Below are 22,475 nucleotides of genomic sequence, written 5' to 3'. Positions count from 1 at the left end.
ACATTTTTTCATCCCGTGAACAACAACCGCCAACTTTGAGTTGACAGCACCTGGTAACATCCAAATAAACACAACAACCTCCAACCTTTAGTTGGCAGCACCTGGTAACATCCGAATAAACACAAAAACCTCCAACTTTGAGTTGGCAGCACCTGGTAACATCCAAATAAACACAACAACCGCCAACCTTTAGTTGGCAGCACCTGGTAACATCCGAATAAACACAAAAACCTCCAACTTTGAGTTGGCAGCACCTGGTAACATCCAAATAAACACAACAACCGCCAACCTTTAGTTGGCAGCACCTGGTAACATCCAAATAAACACAACAACCGCCAACCTTTAGTTGGCAGCACCTGGTAACATCCAAATAAACACAACAACCGCCAACCTTTAGTTTGCAGCACCTGGTAACATCCAAATAAACACAACAACCGCCAACCTTTAGTTGGCAGCACCTGGTAACATCCAAATAAACACAACAACCGCCAACCTTTAGTTTGCAGCACCTGGTAACATCCAAATAAACACAACAACCGCCAACCTTTAGTTTGCAGCACCTGGTAACATCCAAATAAACACAACAACCTCCAACCTTTAGTTGGCAGCACCTGGTAACATCCAAATAAACACAACAACCGCCAACCTTTAGTTTGCAGCACCTGGTAACATCCAAATAAACACAACAACCGCCAACCTTTAGTTGGCAGCACCTGGTAATATCCAAATAAACACAAAAACCTCCAACCTTTAGTTGGCAGCACCTGGTAAAATCCGAATAAACACAACAACCTCCAACCTTTAGTTGGCAGCACCTGGTAACATCCAAATAAACACAACAACCTCCAACCTTTAGTTGGCAGCACCTGGTAAAATCCGAATAAACACAAAAACCTCCAACTTTGAGTTGGCAGCACCTGGTAACATCCAAATAAACACAACAACCTCCAACCTTTAGTTGGCAGCACCTGGTAAAATCCGAATAAACACAACAACCTCCAACCTTTAGTTGGCAGCACCTGGTAACATCCAAATAAACACAACAACCTCCAATCTTTAGTTGGCAGCACCTGATAACATCCAAATAAACACAACAACCGCCAACCTTTAGTTGGCAGCACCTGGTAACATCCAAATTTACATTTACATTTAAGTCATTTAGCAGACGCTCTTATCCAGAGCGACTTACAAATTGGTGCGTTCACCTTATGACATCCAGTGGAACAGCCACATTACAATAGTGCATCTAAATCTTTTAAGGGGGGTGAGAAGGATTACTTTATCCTATCCTAGGTATTCCTTAAAGAGGTGGGGTTTCAGGTGTCTCCGGAAGGTGGTGATTGACTCCGCTGTCCTGGCGTCGTGAGGGAGTTTGTTCGACCATTGGGGGGCCAGAGCAGCGAACAGTTTTGACTGGGCTGAGCGGGAACTGTACTTCCTCAGTGGTAGGGAGGCGAGCAGGCCAGAGGTGGATGAACGCAGTGCCCTTGTTTGGGTGTAGGGCCTGATCAGAGCCTGGAGGTACTGAGGTGCCGTTCTCCTCACAGCTCCGTAGGCAAGCACCATGGTCTTGTAGCGGATGCGAGCTTCAACTGGAAGCCAGTGGAGGGAGCGGAGGAGCGGGGTGACGTGAGAGAACTTGGGAAGGTTGAACACCAGACGGGCTGCGGCGTTCTGGATGAGTTGTAGGGGTTTAATGGCACAGGCAGGGAGCCCAGCCAACAGCGAGTTGCAGTAATCCAGACGGGAGATGACAAGTGCCTGGATTAGGACCTGCGCCGCTTCCTGTGTGAGGCAGGGTCGTACTCTGCGGATGTTGTAGAGCATGAACCTACAGGAACGGGCCACCGCCTTGATGTTAGTTGAGAACGACAGGGTGTTGTCCAGGATCACGCCAAGGTTCTTAGCGCTCTGGGAGGAGGACACAATGGAGTTGTCAACCGTGATGGCGAGGTCATGGAACGGGCAGTCATTCCCCGGGAGGAAGAGCAGCTCCGTCTTGCCGAGGTTCAGCTTGAGGTGGTGATCCGTCATCCACGCTGATATGTCTGCCAGACATGCAGAGATGCGATTCGCCACCTGGTCATCAGAATGGGGAAAGGAGAAGATTAATTGTGTGTCGTCTGCATAGCAATGATAGGAGAGACCATGTGAGGTTATGACAGAGCCAAGTGACTTGGTGTATAGCGAGAATAGGAGAGGGCCTAGAACAGAGCCCTGGGGGACGCCAGTGGTGAGAGCGCGTGGTGAGGAGACAGATTCTCGCCACGCCACCTGGTAGGAGCGACCTGTCAGGTAGGACGCAATCCAAGCGTGGGATGCCCAACTCGGAGAGGGTGGAGAGGAGGATCTGATGGTTCACAGTATCGAAGGCAGCCGATAGGTCTAGAAGGATGAGAGCAGAGGAGAGAGAGTTAGCTTTAGCAGTGCGGAGCGCCTCCGTGATACAGAGAAGAGCAGTCTCAGTTGAATGACTAGTCTTGAAACCTGACTGATTTGGATCAAGAAGGCCATTCTGAGAGAGATAGCGGGAGAGCTGGCCAAGGACGGCACGTTCAAGAGTTTTGGAGAGAAAAGAAAGAAGGGATACTGGTCTGTAGTTGTTGACATCGGAGGGATCGAGTGTAGGTTTTTTCAGAAGGGGTGCAACTCTCGCTCTCTTGAAGACGGAAGGGACGTAGCCAGCGGTCAGGGATGAGTTGATGAGCGAGGTGAGGTAAGGGAGAAGGTCTCCGGAAATGGTCTGGAGAAGAGAGGAGGGGATAGGGTCAAGCGGGCAGGTTGTTGGGCGGCCGGCCGTCACAAGACGCGAGATTTCATCTGGAGAGAGAGGGAGAAAGAGGTCAGAGCACAGGGTAGGGCAGTGTGAGCAGAACCAGCGGTGTCGTTTGACTTAGCAAACGAGGATCGGATGTCGTCGACCTTCTTTTCAAAATGGTTGACGAAGTCATCTGCAGAGAGGGAGGGGTGGGGGGAGGGGGAGGAGGATTCAGGAGGGAGGAGAAGGTGGCAAAGAGCTTCCTAGGGTTAGAGGCAGATGCTTGGAATTTAGAGTGGAAGAAAGTGGCTTTAGCAGCAGAGACAGAAGAGGAAAATGTAGAGAGGAGGGAGTGAAAGGATGCCAGGTCCGCAGGGAGGCGAGTTTTCCTCCATTTCCGCTCGGCTGCCCGGAGCCTTGTTCTGTGAGCTCGCAATGAGTCGTCGAGCCACGGAGCGGGAGGGGAGGACCGAGCCGGCCTGGAGGATAGGGGACATAGAGAGTCAAAGGATGCAGGAAGGGAGGAGAGGAGGGTTGAGGAGGCAGAATCAGGAGATAGGTTGGAGAAGGTTTGAGCAGAGGGAAGAGATGATAGGATGGAAGAGGAGAGAGTAGCGGGGGAGAGAGCGAAGGTTGGGACGGCGCGATACCATCCGAGTAGGGGCAGTGTGGGAAGTGTTGGATGAGAGCGAGAGGGAAAAGGATACAAGGTAGTGGTCGGAGACTTGGAGGGGAGTTGCAATGAGGTTAGTGGAAGAACAGCATCTAGTAAAGATGAGGTCGAGCGTATTGCCTGCCTTGTGAGTAGGGAGGGAAGGTGAGAGGGTGAGGTCAAAAGAGGAGAGGAGTGGAAAGAAGGAGGCAGAGAGGAATGAGTCAAAGGTAGACGTGGGGAGGTTAAAGTCGTCCAGAACTGTGAGAGGTGAGCCGTCCTCAGGAAAGGAGCTTATCAAGGCATCAAGCTCATTGATGAACTCTCAGCATGGAATTCAAAGGAGGCGATAGACAGATGGGTAAGGGGAGAAAGAGAGAATGACCACTTGGGAGAGATGAGGATCCCGGTGCCACCACCCCGCTGACCAGAAGCTCTCGGGGTGTGCGAGAACACGTGGGCGGACGAAGAGAGAGCAGTAGGAGTAGCAGTGTTATCTGTGGTGATCCATGTTTCCGTCAGTGCCAAGAAGTCGAGGGACTGGAGGGAGGCATAGGCTGAGATGAACTCTGCCTTGTTGGCCGCAGATCGGCAGTTCCAGAGGCTACCGGAGACCTGGAACTCCACGTGGGTCGTGCGCGCTGGGACCACCAGATTAGGGTGGCCGCGGCCACGCGGTGTGGAGCGTTTGTATGGTCTGTGCAGAGAGGAGAGAACAGGGATAGACAGACACATAGTTGACAGGCTACAGAAGAGGCTACGCTAATGCAAAGGAGATTGGAATGACAAGTGGACTACACGTCTCGAATGTTCATAAAGTTAAGCTTACGTAGCAAGAATCTTATTGACTAAAATGATTAAAATGATACAGTACTGCTGAAGTAGGCTAGCTGGCAGTGGCTGCGTTGTTGACACTACACTAATCAAGTCGTTCCGTTGAGTGTGATAGTTTCTACAGTGCTGCTATTCGGGGGCTAGCTGGCTAGCTAGCAGTGTTGATTACGTTACGTTGCTAAAAGAACGACAATAGCTGGCTAGCTAACCTAGAAAATCGCTCTAGACTACACAATTATCTTTGATACCAAGACGGCTATGTAGCTAGCTATGTAGCTAGCTACGATCAAACAAATCAAACCGTTGTACTGTAATGAAATGAAATGAAAATGTGATACTACCTGTGGAGCGAAGCGGAATGCGACCGGGTTGTTGAGTGAGGAAGTTCTATTCGGTAGACGTTGGCTAGCTGTTGGCTAGCTAGCAGTGTCTCCTACGTTAAGGACGACAAATAGCTGGCTAGCTAACCTCGGTAAATTAAGATAATCACTCTAAGACTACACGCTCTAAACTACACAATTATCTTGGATACGAAGACAGCAAAGACAACTATGTAGCTAGCTAACACTACACTAATCAAGTCGTTCAGTTGAGTGTAATAGTTTTTACAGTGCTGCTATTCGGTAGACGGTGGACGTTAGCTAGCTGGCTAGCTGGCTAGCTGCTGGGCAGATAGCAGTGTAGACTACGTTAGGACGACGAAATACGATAATTACGCAATTATCTTTGATACAAAGACGGCTATGTAGCTATGTAACCGCCAATCTTTAGTTGGCAGCACCTGGTAACATCCGAATAAACACAACAACCTCCAACCTTTAGTTGGCAGCACCTGGTAACATCCAAATAAACACAAAAACCTCCAACATTTAGTTGGCAGCACCTGGTAGAATCCAAATTAACACAACAACCACTAATCTGGAGTTGCCAGCAACTGATAACATCCGAATAAACACAACAAACACTAATCTTGAGTTGGCAGCACCTGGTAACATCCGAATAAACACAACAACCACCAATCTTGAGTTGCCAGCAACTGATAACATCCGAATGAACACAACAACCACTAATCTTGAGTTGGCAGCACCTGGTAACATCCGAATAAACACAACAACCACCAATCTTGAGTTACCAGCAACTGATAACATCCGAATGAACACAACAACCACTAATCTTGAGTTGGCAGCACCTGATAACACCGAATAAACAAAGTTTGCCAGGTCTGGAAATGGGGACAAAATGTAACTGATTGCATCCAAAATGACACCCTATTCCCTACATAGTGCATTACTTTTGACCAGGACCCATAGGGCACTGTTCAACATTAGTGCACTATGTAGGAAATAGGGTGCCATTTGGCTGTGTGTTGGTAAACAGATGGCTCAAGGTGTTGGGGAGCGACACTCCGTCACAGGACGGGTGGGGGGCTGCCATGTTGTCCCCTATCAGACTAGAGTGATGGTGCGAGTCTATCTGGGGATAGGAGGGGATGGGACAGTGTGGTTCCCAGCCATACTTTAAACCCAATGAGGGGAGGGCCTGGTGAACACCTTTGCCACTCAATGACGTCCATGTGTATGTGTTTGTGTGCGTGTACATTTTTGTGTCTGCATGCGCTTGTGTATATGACAGCTGTGTGTGCGTGTGTGTGTGTGCGTGTGTGCGTGCGTGCATGCATCCCTCATCTGAGGTAATGGAACTGTGGGAGCGTGGCCCCAGGCACTCCTTTTGTCCTCTTTACGTCACTGTGAGTGAATGTGAGCAAGAAAGGGACAGAGACCGAGAGATGGCAAGCTGTGTGTGTGTTCCCGTCCACGTCACCAAACACCAACTGCCTGGCAGTCGTCATCCTGTGGCAGGGATTTAGTTTAGCCAAGCCGTTAGCTGAATACATTGTGAGGGGAAAGTGTGTGTGCGTGTAGATATGTGTGCGTACATCTGAGTAGATACTGTGCGTGTGTGTATAGGACATCATGAGTGCGTGAGAGGGTTCCTGTGCGCGTGCGCGCTTCAGACAACTCTATTTGAGGTGGCAGGGACAGGTGCGCTAACCGGATGGCAAGCTCCAGCAGGTTGTTGGCTGACAGATGGAGCGGAAGGTGGGGTGGGAGGGGCAGGTAGGGGTGGGGGTTGGGGGGGTGTAGGCTGCTTGTGGGGATCTGCCATTGTTGGCACCTTCGTAAGAGCATCTTAACATTTCCGAGACGTTTCCAAAAAAACGCCTTTATTAACATTGCACTTGACATGGCTCGTAATCTAACACCTGCCTCAGACCACTCGTGGAACAGCTAAGTGCGTCGTTAAACCAGCGTTTGCCCTCCCGCGTTACTTTACACACAGAAAATCACTGCTAACATAGAATTAACATATTTTCATTCTATGTTTTTTTGTATATCTGTGGCCGCACAAAAAAATGTAATAGTTGATAAATAGTTATAAATAGCCTCATAAGTTTGCAATGTTATAATTAAGCAGTAAGGCACGGCCCTTAGCCTTGGTATATTGGCCTTATAACACAAACCCAAGAGGTCCCTTATTGCTATTATAAACTGGTTACCAAGTAATTGTAAAAATAAATGTTTTGTCAAACCCGTAGTATACGATATGATATACCACGGCTTTCAGCCAATCAGCACCCAGGGCTCAAACACCCAGTTTATAATATTTGATACACAGTGCCTTACGAAAGTATTCACACCCATTGACTTTTTCCAAATGTTGTTGTGTTACAGCCTGAATAAAGCATTTATTAAATGTAGATGTTTTATCACTGGCCTACACACAATACCCCATAAGGTCAAAATGGAATTAAGTTATTTAATTAAAAATGAGAAGCTTAAATGTCTTGAGTGGATAACAATTCAACTTCTTTGTTATGGCAAGCCAACATAAGTTCAGGAGTAGAAGTGCCTAACAAGTCGTATAACATGTTGCATGGACTGGTGTTAATAACATGATTTTTGAATGACTACCTCATCTCTGTACCATGAGCAGTGAATTTCAAACACAGATTCAACCATAGAGACCAGGGATGTTTTCCAAAGCCTCCCAAAGAAGGATACCGATTGGTAGATGGGTAAAAAAAAAGCAGACATTGAATATCCCTTTGAGCATGGTGCAGTTATTAATTACACTTTGGATGGTGTAGCCATATACACAGTCACTACAAAGATACAGGTGTCCTTCCTAACTCAGTTGCCGTAGAGGGGGGAAAGCTCTCAGGGATTTCACCATGAGGCCAAATTTGCCTATGATAGGACAAAACTGAGGATGGATCAACAACATTGTAGTTACTCCACCATGCCTACCTAATTGACAGAGTGAAAAGAATGACCTCTGTACAGTATTAAAATGTTCCAAAACATGCATCCTGTTTGCAATAAGGCACTAAAGTAATACTGCAAAATAAATTGCAAAGCAATTCACTTTTTGTCTGGAATACAAAGTGTTATGTTTGGGGCAAATCCAATACAACATCTCTCTCTCCATATTTTCAAGCATAGTGGTGGCAGCATCATGTTATAGGAATGCTCGTATTTGTTAAAGACTGGGAAGTTTTTCAGGATAAAAAATGAATGGAATTGAGCTAAGCACAGGCAAAATCCTAGAGGAAAACATAGTTCTGTCTGCTAAAATCACCTTTCAGCAGGACATCTAAAACATAAGGCCAACTCTACACTGGAGTTGCTTACCAAGAAGACAGTGAATGTTCCTGAGTGGCCGAGTTACAGTTTTCTCTAAAAATCTACTTGAAAGTCTACGGCAAGACCTGAAAAGGGTTGTCTAGCTCTGATCAACAACCAATTTGACAATGGTGCACAATCCAGATGTGTAAAGCTCTTCGAGACTTACGCAGAAAGACTCACCTCTGTAATCACTGCTACAAAGGTGCTTCTACAAAGTATTGACTCAGGGGTGTGAATGTAAATGAGATATTTCTGTATTTCATTTTTTTTTATATAAACATGCAAAAATGTCTAAACACGTGTTTTCACTTTGTCATTATGAGCTATTGTGTGTAGATGTATGAGATAAAAATGTATATTTAATCCATTTTGAATTCAGGCTGCCTATTTTGCATGTTTTTTTGGCATTAATACGTGTCATATATCAGTTTGCAAACAATGTAAAAAAATATATATATACCATTGAGTTAATAAAGTCACATACAAACATAGTCTCTTTTTTGTTTTCTTGAGTAAGACAGCTCCAAAAGGCAGGTGTTTCAGCCCAGCTCCTTGCTTCTTTGGTGGTGGGGCATTCCAGCAGAAAATACGGAACTTTGCGCCGTGATTAGCTCAGTGTTCTGTCACTCATGGGGACACTACATCACCGGCAAGTCTAACGGTAGAGCTCTAAAATCTAGCCCCTTGGGTGCTGCCATAGAGTTAAATTAGAAGTGCCCATCCAAGAAGGCTCAAGGTCATTGGACACAAATAAAATGACGTCAAATTACATTACATCTACAGTAGCTCAAGTCGACAATCTACTGGCAAATTATTTTTAATCCTTGTCATATGACGAGAAATAATGAAGAAAAATTATATATAAAACGTATCGGTGCTCATCGGCCAGAGGACATGAACATTACACAACAAGTTGGAAATTGCAAATTCAACAATGAGTGGTTTGGAAGGAATCAGTGGCTGACTGCAAGCATTGCAAAGCAATCATTAGCCTGCTATTCAGTGGAGTGGCTGTGTGGTCCCAAGTGTAAGATTAAGAGTCTATTTTCCTAGTTTAAAAGTATAAACAGTCAACAATGGCCATGCTGTCAATGAAGCATGATTTGTGCCGCACTCAAAACAACTGTTAACTCGTATCTGCAAATTCTGACTTCAGTGAGTTCAAGACAACTGGGAAGACGGGAAAAATTAGCTACGACTGGGAAAATACAGCTACGACCTGAAGATCACTGAAGCCATGTATCAACCTTTTTTTTGGGGGGGGGGGGGGGGGGTTCCCAGTTGTCTTGAAAGCCCAATCAATCCAGAAAATGCCAGACTTTGGTAACAACGTTTGGTGACAAAATTTGCCAACGAAGGACCGCCGTGCCACCTTCCTCTTCAAGTGAGCACAGCACAATAAGGTGAGTTTAAAAATGTCTTGTATGCTGTTGCATAATTGATGTAATATGCCAGGGAGATATGTACTGTATACTGTATCTAAGAAAGTAAAGTGTTTGTTGTGTAGTAAGCTGTTAGTAGCCCACCTGCCATACCCTAATAATTTGGTCTATTTTCACCTCTTAATTTCGCTCATTAATGTCTTAATCGAAATTACGGATTGCTTCTTATCCGCTTGTCGTCCCCTTATGCCATAGTTTGTACAGATCAATTATCAGTAGAAACCACATTTGTTTAAGCAAGTCAGACAAATCAGCTATGTTTTTTTTTAAAGCCGTAAATTAGGCTGAATGAACTGTTTCACTGCCATACAAGGCTCCGCTGAAAGCCAGGTGTAGAAGCTTTATGTAGGCCATAACAATTTGTGGGCACTTTTTGCCAGTTATTGTGCAAATAAAGTATTGCTTAGTGTTGTGTAGTTGCTTTGCTGGCTTGCATCCCACATGATTTATTTTGCCCCACAAGGCAATACTGACATTAACAAATAATAATTATAGGCATATACAGTGCTTTCGGGAAGTTTTCAGACCCCTTGAAGTTTTCCACATTTTGTTACGTTACAGCCTTATTCTAAAATTCTAAATGAAATTGAGCACAGGTGCATCTTGTTTCCATTGATCATCCTTCAGAAGTTTCTACAACTTGTTTGGAGTCCTTCTGTTGTAAATTCCATTGATTAAACATGATTTGGAAAGGCACTCACCTGTCTACATAATGTCTCACTGTTGACAGTGCATGCCAGAGCAAAAACCAAGCAATGAGGTCGAAGGAATTGTCCGTATTGAAGGTCCCCAAGAACAAAGTGGCCTCCATCATTCTTAAATGCAAGACGTTTGGAATCCGCCCGGCCAAACTGAGCTATCGGGGGCGAAGGGCCTCGGTCAGGGATGTGACCAAGAAAGCGATGATCACTCTGACAGAGCTCCAGAGTTCCTCTGTGGAGATGGGAGAAGCTTTCAGAAGGACAAACATCTCTGCAGCACTCCACCAATCAGGCCTTTATGGTAGAGTGGCCAGACGGAAGCCACTCCTCAGTAAAACATGACAGCTCGCTTGGAATTTGCCTAAAGGCACCTAAAGACTCCCAGAGCACGATAAACAAGATTCTCTGGTCTGATGAAACCTGGGACCATCCCTACGGTGAAGCATGGTGGTGGCAGCATCATGCTGTGGGAATGTTTTTCAGCGGCAGGGACTGGGAGACAAGATTGAGGGAAAGATGAACAGAGCAAAGTACACAGAGATCCTTGATGAAAACCTGCTCCAGAGCGCTCAGGACCTCAGACTGGGGCGAAGGTTCACCTTCCAACGGGACAAGGACCCTAAGCACACAGCCAACACAGCGCCGGAATGGCTTCGAGACAAGTCTCTGAATGTCCTTGAGTGGCCCAGCCAGAGCCCTGGAGAGACCTGAAAATAGCTGTGCAGCAACGCTCCCCATCCAACCTGACAGAGCTTGAGAGGATCTGCAAAGAAAAATGGGAGAAAATCTACAAATACAAGTCTGCCAAGCTTGTAGCGTCATACCCAAAAAGACTCAAGTCTGTAATCGCTGCCGAAGGTGCTTCAACAATGTACTGAGTAAAGGGTCTGAATACTTATGTAAATGTACATTTTAAGTTAAAAAACCTGTTTTTGCTTTGTCATTATGGGGTATTGTGTGTAGATTGATGAGAAAAGCTCATATTTAATCAATTTTAAAACAAGGCTGTAACATAAAAAACTATTGGGAAAAATCAAGAGGTCTGAATACTTTCTGAATGTACTGCATATACAAAAGTACGTGGACACACCTTCAAATGAGTGGATTTGGTTATTTCAGCCACACCCATTGCAGATAGGTGTATAAAATCAAGCACACAGCCACACAATCTCCATAGATAAACATTTTCAGTAGAATGGTCTTACTGAGGAGCTCGGTGACTTTCAAAGTTGCACTGTCATTGGATGCCACCTTTTCCAACAAGTCAGTTCTTCAACTTTCTGCCCTGCTAGAGCTGGTCCGGTCAACTCTAAGTGCTGTTATTGTAAAGTAGAAATGTCTAGGAGCAACAAGGCGAAGTGGTAGGCCACACAAGCTCATATAATGGGGCCTTCGAGTGCTGAAGTGTGTATCGAGTAAAAATCGTCTGTCCTCGGTTGCAACACTCACTACCGAGTTCCAAACTGACTCTGGAAGTAATGTCAGCACAAGAACTGTTCACAAGAACTGTTCGTCGGGAGCTTCATGAAATGGGTTTCCGTGACTGAGCAGCAGCACAAAAGCCCAAGATCACCGTGCGCAATGTCAAGCGTCAGCTGTAGTGGTATAAAGCTCGCAGCCATTGGACTCTGGAGCAGTGGAAACGTGTTACTTTCCGAATGCACTGTATGCAGTGTATCTGGTTTCCTGTACACACAAGCCTATATGTTATGTTACTACAAGTTTAAGACACATTTTCAGTTTTACAACTAGTATATGACGTCACAAAGCCTGACGTCATTCCAACCAGTTCTGCCCGCTAAGGTAGCGGTGATGGCAATACCGAAAATAGGGCTAGTCTTGCTAGGTGCCGCCTCCCATGCTAGCTCCAGACAATCATAAATCATACCAGTGGTTGGTGGTCATAACAGTGACAGCCAAGTGAGAGGGTCAGAACTGGAATCCTACAGATTCTGACAGCCCATGCCTTTAAACCAAAATTATGACTATTAATATGGGGGGGGTAGAAAAACAAGGGTGTTGGAGGTTGGGTAAATCAGCGCTTATTGAGTTTAATACTTTGGCCCCACTGTAGCGCTTTTATTTTCCATTCATCCGCACCACATGAATACTAATAGGCCCGTTGGCTTAATGGCCCTCTGAATCCCATATTTGATTTCCACTTTTCAAAGTGACCTTTCTAATGCTAATAGCCTCACCTATGCTATATCATGGAAAGGCCAGCCCCTCATCCAAAACGCCACATGTCTGCCACACACACAATCTGCCACACACACACAAAGTATGCCCAGTGTCCAAAGACAGAGACAGTCAGTCAGTCAGACAGTCAGTCACATAACGCTCCAACCTTTCTAACTCATTTAGTGCAACATTAGGGACAGCCAGGTAGCAGCCAAGCCTAAATGACCAACTAGCTACCATCCACCATCAATGTCTGGCTGGCTAAAGTATAGTGAAATGCCATCGGGAGCCTTTGAGGCTTTAGTTTGAAATAATCACCTTGTCTGTGCTGGTTTTATTTGCAGTTTATTTCCCACGGTAGAGACTACTCTCTTGAGTTTGGAAAGCAGACCCCTTCCAGGTTACATGACAAAATGGCTTCTCAGATTCTGCCATACTTAAACCTTTAAATAGCCAAATCTGGAGCTTTTATGTCAAGTCAAAACCGCTGCCCTCTGCACTTGTTTGTTAACTGTGGGGGTGGGTCTTGACAAATGTAGCTGCCTTTGAGTTGCCATTTGAATGATGTGGTAACCGTTCCCTTGTATTTGTGCAGTTACTGTGTTTCCTTCCATCCACGATGCGTTGTTGCGTTGTTTCATTTGTTGTTCATTTGCATATTTTATGACAGGGATCACGTTGTCGTCGAACTTTTTTGTTCCTTTTTGTGTTTGTGTTTGTCAGTGACCTACTGCTGTTCTTTGCATATTCAATTAGTTCATTTATTTGTGTTGCATGCAAACTAGTTATGCGACGCCTTGCAAGGTGATGTACAAGCGAGCTCTGGATTCTCGTGCCAATACTAATCAACTCCGTATTGTTGTGTACATGGCTTGGCCATGACTTCTAACCTAGTGGATCGAGTTCCCGTGTTGCACTTCTGACCCAAAGGATAATTGCTTAAAATGTCAAGAATAGACTATTATAACTGTGCTATTTGTCTGAGACATTTATTTCAGATAAGAGGTAAATGAAAATAGGTGGCTCTATTTTTACAAACCAAACACAATGGTACATCTTAGTGCTGGTGGTTCGGGGGTTTTGTCAAAAATGTTTTTCCTATTTTCACAACTGGAATTATTGGTGCAGTAGAGGTGGTGCAAAAAAGGCTGGGTTTTGATGAATTAACAAGTTACGGGTGTGTCGAGGTTTGGGCCCTCGCTAGCCAATCAGAACATGCTCCATGGCTAAATATGTGGTCGCTTCAAGTTGCGTATTTATGGTCTTTTATGTATTGCGTTGCCATCAACTCCAATTCGAATGTTAGTCCGTTATAGCCTAGTTTGTTAAATAGCCTGCCCATATTTGTTAAATATTGTGAACATGTTTGCAGTCCACATTGCTCTAATTACATTGCTTCAATATTGAAATACTGTACATTGTTAAACATAGACTATAACATTCCCACTGTAAATTATAGTCTGGATATGGACATGCCAAAAGTAGTCAATAAGCAAGATTATATTCACTAGGCTATTGATAAGGCCTAAAAAGACAGTGTATAATACTAATCAACAAAAATGTTGTCTTTATACAGTTACAGGCACCATAATTGCTCCCTGTGGGCGTGTAATACAGATAAGGCAACTAAGACCTGTCACGTTCTGACCTTAGTTCCTTTATTATGTCTTTGTGTTAGTTTGGTCAGGGCGTGAGTTGGGGTGGGTAGTCTATGTTCTTTTTTCTATGTAGTATTTATGTGTTTGGCCTGGTATGGTTCTCAGTCAGAGGCAGGTGTCGTTCGTTGTCTCTGATTGAGAATCATACTTAGGTAGCCTGTTTCCCCCATTTTAGTTGTGGGTGATTGTTTTCTGTCTCTGTGTCTTCACCAGACAGAACTGTTTTGTTTTCGTTCGTTCACCTTGTTATTTTGTTTTTGTTTTCAGTGTTAATAAATTTCAACATGGACACGTACCACGCTGCATATTGGTCCGATCCTTCATACTCCTCGTCAGAGGAAGACGAATCTCATTACAAGACCATGAAAGGGTTTTACGCATATCCAAAGTTTTCACAGGAGCTGGATAAAGATCCAATATAAAGAGAAGGGGGGAATATGCTCGCTAATATAATGTTTTATAAACATCATAAAACCATCTTACAGATCATATTTGCACTTCTCTAGAAATTGCAGATGAAATTGCACTGTATTCAAGCCATGTACGTTTTCGCCATAAACCCATGGACGGTGAATCTTTCTGGTTTTAAATCAAATGAAACCAAAAACAATCAATCTGTTTTTAAACCAACATCATTTCTAAATGGGATCGGGTCAGAAGCATGATATCATAAATTGTATCTCTCGTTCCATGAGCATAAACCAATGTGTGCACATTGTTTGTCCTATCCATTGTAATTGCTCAGTGCCCATATAATTTTTTCTTCTTCTTCTTTTGTCTCTATACTTCAAAAGTTTGCATAACCAATTGCATTACCACTAAGACCAGTAGTGCTGCTAGAAATTGGCACATTGGCGCATGTTTTTAAGGACACACCTCAAATATTTCTACCCCTCCCACCTCAGTGCAAGCGAGCTGATATAAGACAGGTAAATTACCAACACTGGCGCCAGGGTTAGAAAATAGCAGAGCCCTGGCTTTTACAAGTGAAATTGCCAATGAGCGTGCCCTGGACACTAGCGGCGCCTTAACACCAGCCAAAAACAGAGCCCGGAATTTTTGCTCAGGTTAAGACACAAACACCTCTCCAGTCCTCCAGTTTAAATGGTCAAACATAGTTGGTGTTTTCCCACAGCACAGAAAACCAAACAATAGTAGTGAGTTATTTAAAAAAAAACTCCATCAGCTCTGAAAGATGTGGGCAAGATGAGATTGTCTGGAGACTGGGAGGGAGGTGGCATGCAGATGGGGTGGTAAACTCTGAGTACGACCCTAGATGGAGGGGGACAGGGCACCTTGGGGCTGGGGATGTCCATATGGAAACGGCCTGTCTCCGCTAATGTCTGTCGAGAGCTCTCTGGACAGGATGGTGGCCATGAGCGCCATCTCTTATTTATTATGTTATTTTTTGTATTTCTTTTTTTTTTTACCCCCTTTTCTCCCCAATTTTGTGGTATCCAATTGATAGTTAGTCTTGTCTCATCGCTGCAACTCCCGTACAGACTCGGGAGAGGCGAAGGTCGAGAGGAGTGCGTCCTTTGAAACACGACCCAACCAAGCCGCAGTGCTTTTTGACACAATGCCCACTTAACCCGGAAGCCAGCCGCACCAATGTGTCAGAGGAAACACCCTACACCTGGCAACCGTGTCAGAATGCACTGCTCCTGGCCCACCACAGGAGTCGCCAGTGCTCAAAAGGACAAGGACAACCCTGCCGGCCAAACCCTCCCCTAACCCGGACGACACTGGGCCAATTGTGCGCCGCTCCCATGGGTCTCCCGGTCATGGCCGGCTGCGACAAAGCCTGGACTCAAACCCAGAATCTTCAGTGCACAGCCAGCACTGTGATGCAGTGCCTTAGACCACTGCATCACTCGGGAGGCCACATGAGCACCGTCTCTGAGTGGCGAGCTGACAGTTTACTTATACAACTCCTCATCCTCCTGCTTTTTCTGTCTGACCTCAGGGACGAGGCTTTATAATGGACATCACAATCGCTTATAGCCCCACTGTCCTCCTCCTCCTCCTCCTCTTCTTTCATCTTCTCCTATCCACCTCCTTTCTCCATTTCCTCTTGTTTTTATTTGATTTATTTTTGATTTCAACTTTATTTAACCAGGTAAGCTAGTTGAGAATAAGTTCTCATTTACGACCTCAACCTGGCCAAGATAAAGCAAAGCAGTGCGAGTGCGACACATACAACAACACAGAGTTACACATGGAATAAACAAGCGTACAGTCAATAACACAATAGAAAAAAAGAATGTCTATGTACAGTGTGCAAATGGCGTGAGGAGGTAAGGCAATAAATAGGCCAAAGTAGCGAAGTAATTACAATTTAGAAAATGAACACAGGAGTGATAGATGAGCAGATGGTGATGTGCAAGTAGAAATACTGGTGTGCAAAAGAGCAGAAAAGTTAATAAAAACAATATGGGGATGAGGTTGGTAGATTGGGTGGGCTAATTACAGAATGGGCTATGTTCAGCTGCAGTGATCGGTTAGCTGCTCAGATAGCTGATGTTTAAAGTTAGTGAGGGAAATATAAGTCTCCAGCTTCAGCGATTTTTGCAATTTGTTCCAGTCATTGGCAGCAGAGAACTGGAAGGAAAGGCAGCCAAAGGAGGTGTTGGCTTTGGGGATGACCAGTGAGATATACCTGCTTGAGCACGTGCTACGGGTGGGTGTTGCTATTGTGACCAGTGAGCTGAGATAAAGTGGAGCTTTACCTAGCATAGGCTTATAGATGACCTGGAGCCAGTGGGTTTGGCAACGAATATGTAGCGAAGACCAGCCGACTAGAGCATACAGGTCGCAGTGGTGGGTGGTATAAGGGGCTTTGGTAACAAAACGGATGGCACTGTGGTAGACTGCATCCAGTTTGCGGAGTAGACTATTGGAAGCTATTTTGTAAATGACATCGCGGAAGTCGAGGATCGGTAGAATAGTCAGTTTTACGTGGGTATGTTTGGCGGCGTGAGTGAAGGAGGCTTTGTTGCGAAATAGGAAGCCGATTCTAGATTTAATTTTGGATTGGAGATGTTTAATGTGAGTCTGGAAGGAAAGTTTACAGTCTAGCCAGACACCTAGTGATGTAGTGATGCTAGTCGGGCGGGCGGGTGTGGGCAGCGAACGATTGAAAAGCATGCATTTGGTTTTACTAGCGTTTAAGAGCAGTTGGAGGCCACGGAAGGAGTGTTGTATGGCATCGAAGCTCATTTGGAGGTTAGTTAACACAGTGTCCAAAGAAGGGCCAGATGTATACAGAATGGTGTCATCTGCATAGAGGTGGATCAGGGAATCACCCGCAGTAAGAGCGACATCATTTATATATACAGAGAAAAGAGTCGGCCTGAGAATTGACCCCTGTGGTACCCCCATAGAGACTGCCAGAGGTCCGGACAACAGGCTCTCCGATTTGACACACTGAACTATGTCTGAGAAGTAGTTGGTGAACCAGGCGAGGCAGTCATTTGAGAAACCAAGGCTGTTGAGTCTGCCGATAAGAATACGGTGATTGACAGAGTGGGGGGGGGGTGAGCTGTTGGCCGGGATGGGGTAGCCATTATCGTGGATTTATCGGTTATCAGGGATTTATCGGTGGTGACAGTGTTACCTAGCCTCAGTGCAGTGGGCAGCTGGGAGGAGGTGCTCTTATTCTCCATGGACTTTACAGTGTCCCAAAGTCTTTTGGAGTTAGGATGCAAATTTCTGTTTGAAAAAGCTTGCCTTTGCTTTCCTGACTGAATGCGTGTATTGGTTCCTGACTTCCCAGAAAAGTTGCATATCGCGGGGTCTATTCGATGCTAGTGCAGTCCGCCACAGTGCTGTTGAGGGCAGTCAGGTCTGGAGTAAACCAAGGGCTATATCTGTTCTTAGTTCTACATCTTTAAAAGGGGGCATTTAAGATGGTGAGGAAATTACTTTTAAAGACCAATCAGCCATCCTTGACTGACGGGATGAGGTCAATATCCTTCCAGGATACCCGGGCCAGGTCGATTAGAAAGGCCTGCTCGCAGAAGTGTTGTAGGAGTGTTTTACAGTGATGAGGGTTGTTTGTTTGACCGCGGACCAGTTTAGGAATATCCCAGTTTAGGACACAAAACAGAATGAACTCTGAAGATAGATGGGGGGCAATCAATTCACATATGGTATCCATGGCACAGCTGGGAGCTAAGGGGGGTCTATAACAGGTGGCAACAGTGAGAAACTTAATTCTGGAGAGATTCATTTTTAAAATTAGAAGCTCGAACTGTTTGGGCATAGACCTGGAAAGTATGACAGAACTTTGCAGGCTATCTCTGGAGTAGATTGCAACTCCTCCCCCTTTGGCAGTTCTATCTTGATGGAAAATGTTGTAGTTGGGTATGGAAATCTCTGAATTTTTGGTGGCCTTCCTAAGCCAGGATTCAGACACGGCAAGGACATCAGGGTTGGCGGAGTGTGCTAAAGCAGAGTGTAAAACAAACATAGGGAGGAGGCTTCTGATGTTAACATGCATGAAACCAAGGCTTTTACGGTTACAGAAGTCAACAAATGAGAGTGCCTGGGGACACGCAGGGCCTGGGTTAACCTCCACATCACCCGAGGAACATAGGAGGAGTAGGATGAGGGTACGGCTAAAGGCTATCAAAACTGGTTGTCTAGTGTGTTGGGGACAGAGAATAAAAGGAGCAGATTTCTGGGTGTGGTAGAATAGATTCAGGGCATGTACAGACAGGGGTATGGTGGGGTGCGGGTACAGTGGAGGTAAGCCCAGGCACCGAGTGATAAGAGAGGTTGCATCTCTGGATGGGCCAGTTATGCTGGGTGAGGTCACCGCATGTGTGGGAAGTGGGACAAAGGAGGTATCTGAGGCATGTTGAGTGGGACTAGGGGCTCTGCAGTAAATTGACATTTGACATTTGAGAGAGACATAAAGCGAGGCATAAAGCAATCACAAGTGTTGATTGGGAGAGCTAGCTAAGACAACAATGGGTAAGACAACTAAGACAACAACAGCTAATCAGCTAAGACAACAACAACAGGTAAAATGACGATGAATGGGCAGAGGGTCGGTTAACTACACACTGGGCCTGAATTCGAGGCAGGGGCCGACAGATAAACAAAAACTAAAAACAAAATGGAGTACAGTGATTAATGAACAGTCCACTCGGTAGCAGCTAGCTAGCAGCAATGATCCGATGCAAAGGTCCAGAGCTTACAGCAAGGATCCGGTGGAGTAGTGGATTCTAGCCGTGTTGGGGGTAGTAGCCGAGTGATCACAGAGTAGGCCGGGAGGTGGCCCTGGTTCAGGGCCAGCTTCGGGGCTGGGTCACTCGGTGGCAGCTAGCTAGCTGTGATGATCAGGAGTAATGTTCCAGAGTTTACGGCAGGAATCAGGCATTGTAGTGGAGAAAACAGTCCGATACAGGCAGGCTGGCAAGTATTATCCAGGCTAAAAAAAAAACGTCTGGTGTCTGTGCAGAAGGTAAGGGCCGCTAGCAGTGGCTAACAATGGCTAATTAGCTGGTTAACTTCTGATGGCTAGCTCCTGGGTTCTGGCTTGTATGGTCCTCCTCCTCTCAAGACCACGATTCTGTTGTCCTATAAGAGACTTGTCAAAGTCTGCCACATAGGGAGCCTTTCTGACCCTGTCACCTGTGCTGTGCTTATGGGGACCTGAATGGGCCTATATTGGGGCATCTAGGCATCTAGCTCTGTCATGAACAATGATATTTGGCCCTGACACCCACCCAGTCCCACACAGCACTCAGATGTGACAGTGAGAGACTCCGTAGCCCAAGGGCATTTTCATTACAGGGTTATGTGTGCCCCGGTCCCCTAGCTCTGAGACTGGGTGAAAAGAGTGAGAGGGACATGCAGCTCCCATTGTGACACTCAGTTTATAATGGTTTCCCCTATAGCCTCCTACGGGACAACTGCTTCCTTCCTGGCTGATTCTCAAGATGTCAAGGAGGCAAATTGGGATTGGGAGAATGTCATATGGTCAGATCAAACAAAAATATAACTTTTTGGTAAAAACTCAACTCGTCGTGTTTGGAGGACAAAAAATGCTGAGTTGCATCCAAAGAACACCATACCTACTGTGAAGCATGGGGGTGGAAACATCATGCTTTGGGGCTGTTTTTCTGCAAAGGGACCAGGCGACTGATCCGTGTAAAGGAAAGAATGAATGGGGCCATGTATCGTGAGATTTTGAGTGAAAACCTCCTTCCATCAGCAAGGACATTGAAGATGAAACGTGGCTGGGTCTTTCAGCATGACAATGATCCCAAACACACCGCCCGGGAAACGAAGGAGTGGCTTCGTAAGAAGCATTTCAAGGTCCTGGAGTGGCCTAGCCAGTCTCCAGATCTCAACCCCATAGAAAATCTTTGGAGGGAGTTGAAAGTCCGTGTTGCCCAGCAACAGCCCCAAAACATCACTCTTCTAGAGGAGATCTACATGAGAGAGAGAGAGAGAGAGAGAGAGAGAGAGAGAGAGAGAAACAAAAACCCAAAGATCAATTTGAAAACACTATCCCACGATTGGAAAGCATATTGAATTGCAAATAACTTGAAATTGATAACGGTTTGGAGATCTCAGTCCAAAAACATCAACCATTCAAGGGGTGATGCTATTTTCAAAGAAACCTCAATTTTATTATCTTTTGTATCAGTATTCCTGCTTAGGGCAATGGCCTGTTGACAGGGTCCTCTCTTTCAGCGCATAGCGCCATAGGCTAGCCTAGGAAAAATATGGCACCCTACTACTGAATGATAACAATGTAACACCAACTGGAAGGCTCTGCTGGAGAAGGTTTTTTGTATTTTGATTTCACAGAAAATACTGTACGGGATAAAGAGAGTCTCTGAAATTAATTGGAAGATAAACCTATCCAATGCCTTGCCTGCAATGTCTATATCCATCAAACTGGCTAATGATATTGACATGTTTCCTAAAACCCTTCAATCGTTCACTAGAATAGGTGTTATAATATCATTTGACTTGTCTGCATCAAAACATAAAGAACGTCCTCACATGTATTCGAGAATAGATCATAGCTGCTGTGTGTGTGTCAATGGGTCCTGACATTTCCCTTTAACTTGTAGAGCAATATCCTAATTTACAACCCAAACAGGCGCCACTAACCTAATGACGAGTGGCCATTTTGTTTTGGAGGGAAAACCTTCAGATAAATGGCATGTTTACGTGTAAGGGCTCGTCTCCCTCACAGAGGTGACAGTGGTTGTTTTATCAGGCAAACATAATTAATGGCAGAGCGTGAGGAAACGTGTTACTGGTTTATGGATTCCTGATGGTAATCTCGGGGATTAATTATGTGATATATGCTCCTTGTTAAGGTAATCGCAGCTCGGGTAAATACAATACATGAACTTTGATAACGAACTGTCAGCCGCGTCCCTTAGCCTCCGTAAATCAATTTGCCCCAGGTTCCCAAGTCATTCGTAGAGAACGCCATTTCAGTCAGTCGCCGACGACCTCTTCGAAAGAGATACCAGGGGTTGTGAAGCGCATTTGTGGAAACGGAGAAAGGATTGTGAAAATGGTTACAATGAATATGATGTTAATGCGACAGTAAACGGAGTCGTAAAGAGTGAGGCGATCGCTCGTCGTTCGTACTCCAATTAGGCGTCCATCATGTCGTGGTGTTTAGAACCATGCATATATTCACGGTTTCATCTACATTGAAATTGGGGCATAGGGGGGATATCATTCACATGTGGAACAGTTCATTTATTGAGATGAAAATGGATTTTATCGAGGTGAGCTGAGGTGGCGTGTGTGATAGAAAAGCATGTCAGTAGTGGTGGGGGACATTAAAGAATCGCCACTCTCCACCAAGGGTGTTTAGCGAATAAACAAGCCGCCATGCCTCCGAGGGCCTATATTTCCCCCGGAATAATACATGGGTTGAGGGGGTAGATGCTAATGGAGCTGGGCTGAGGCCATCAAGATCCCACGTGGCGAGCTGAAATGTCCCTCCCTCACCTCATACACACACAACACCAGCCCTCCCAGGCAATGGCGAGTGGTGTGGCAAGATTTACTCGTGTAGACACAGCCCTGTCGTGGGCCCTCTTCTCCATATGGCTCAAATCAAACATGTAAACAGGGACCCTGCAGGAGGGGATGAATCAAAACCACCTCTGTGCAGGGTGGCGTGTGCATGTGTGTTATTGCCTGTGTTTGCACACGCGCGCGTGTGTGTTGTTGTCTCTCTCGCGCGCGTGTGTGTGTGTGCTTGTGAGAGTCCTTTCTGCCATTGCCTGTCAGTGTGTGTGTGTGTGTGTGTGTGTGTGTGTGTGTGTGTGTCCATGTGTGAGTGTGTCCCTGGCATCTTCCTTTCTCGCTCTCTCTCCCTCCTCTACTGGTGTGTATAAGAAAACAAAGCACAGCTCTTCTTAGAGACAGTGATCTATGATCTGCCTCTCCTCTGTGTATGTTTGTGGCACATTCACCAGGAATATACATGAATCTGTGTGATGAAAAATGCATTTACTCCTTCGCTTTTAACCAAATTAACCAGGGAGCAAAGTGACACATTGTTGTGACAACG

Source organism: Oncorhynchus nerka, linkage group LG12 (genome assembly GCF_034236695.1).
Source record: "Oncorhynchus nerka isolate Pitt River linkage group LG12, Oner_Uvic_2.0, whole genome shotgun sequence".
NCBI classification, from domain to species: Eukaryota; Metazoa; Chordata; class Actinopteri; order Salmoniformes; family Salmonidae; genus Oncorhynchus; species Oncorhynchus nerka.
This window is presented reverse-complemented; position numbering follows the sequence as displayed.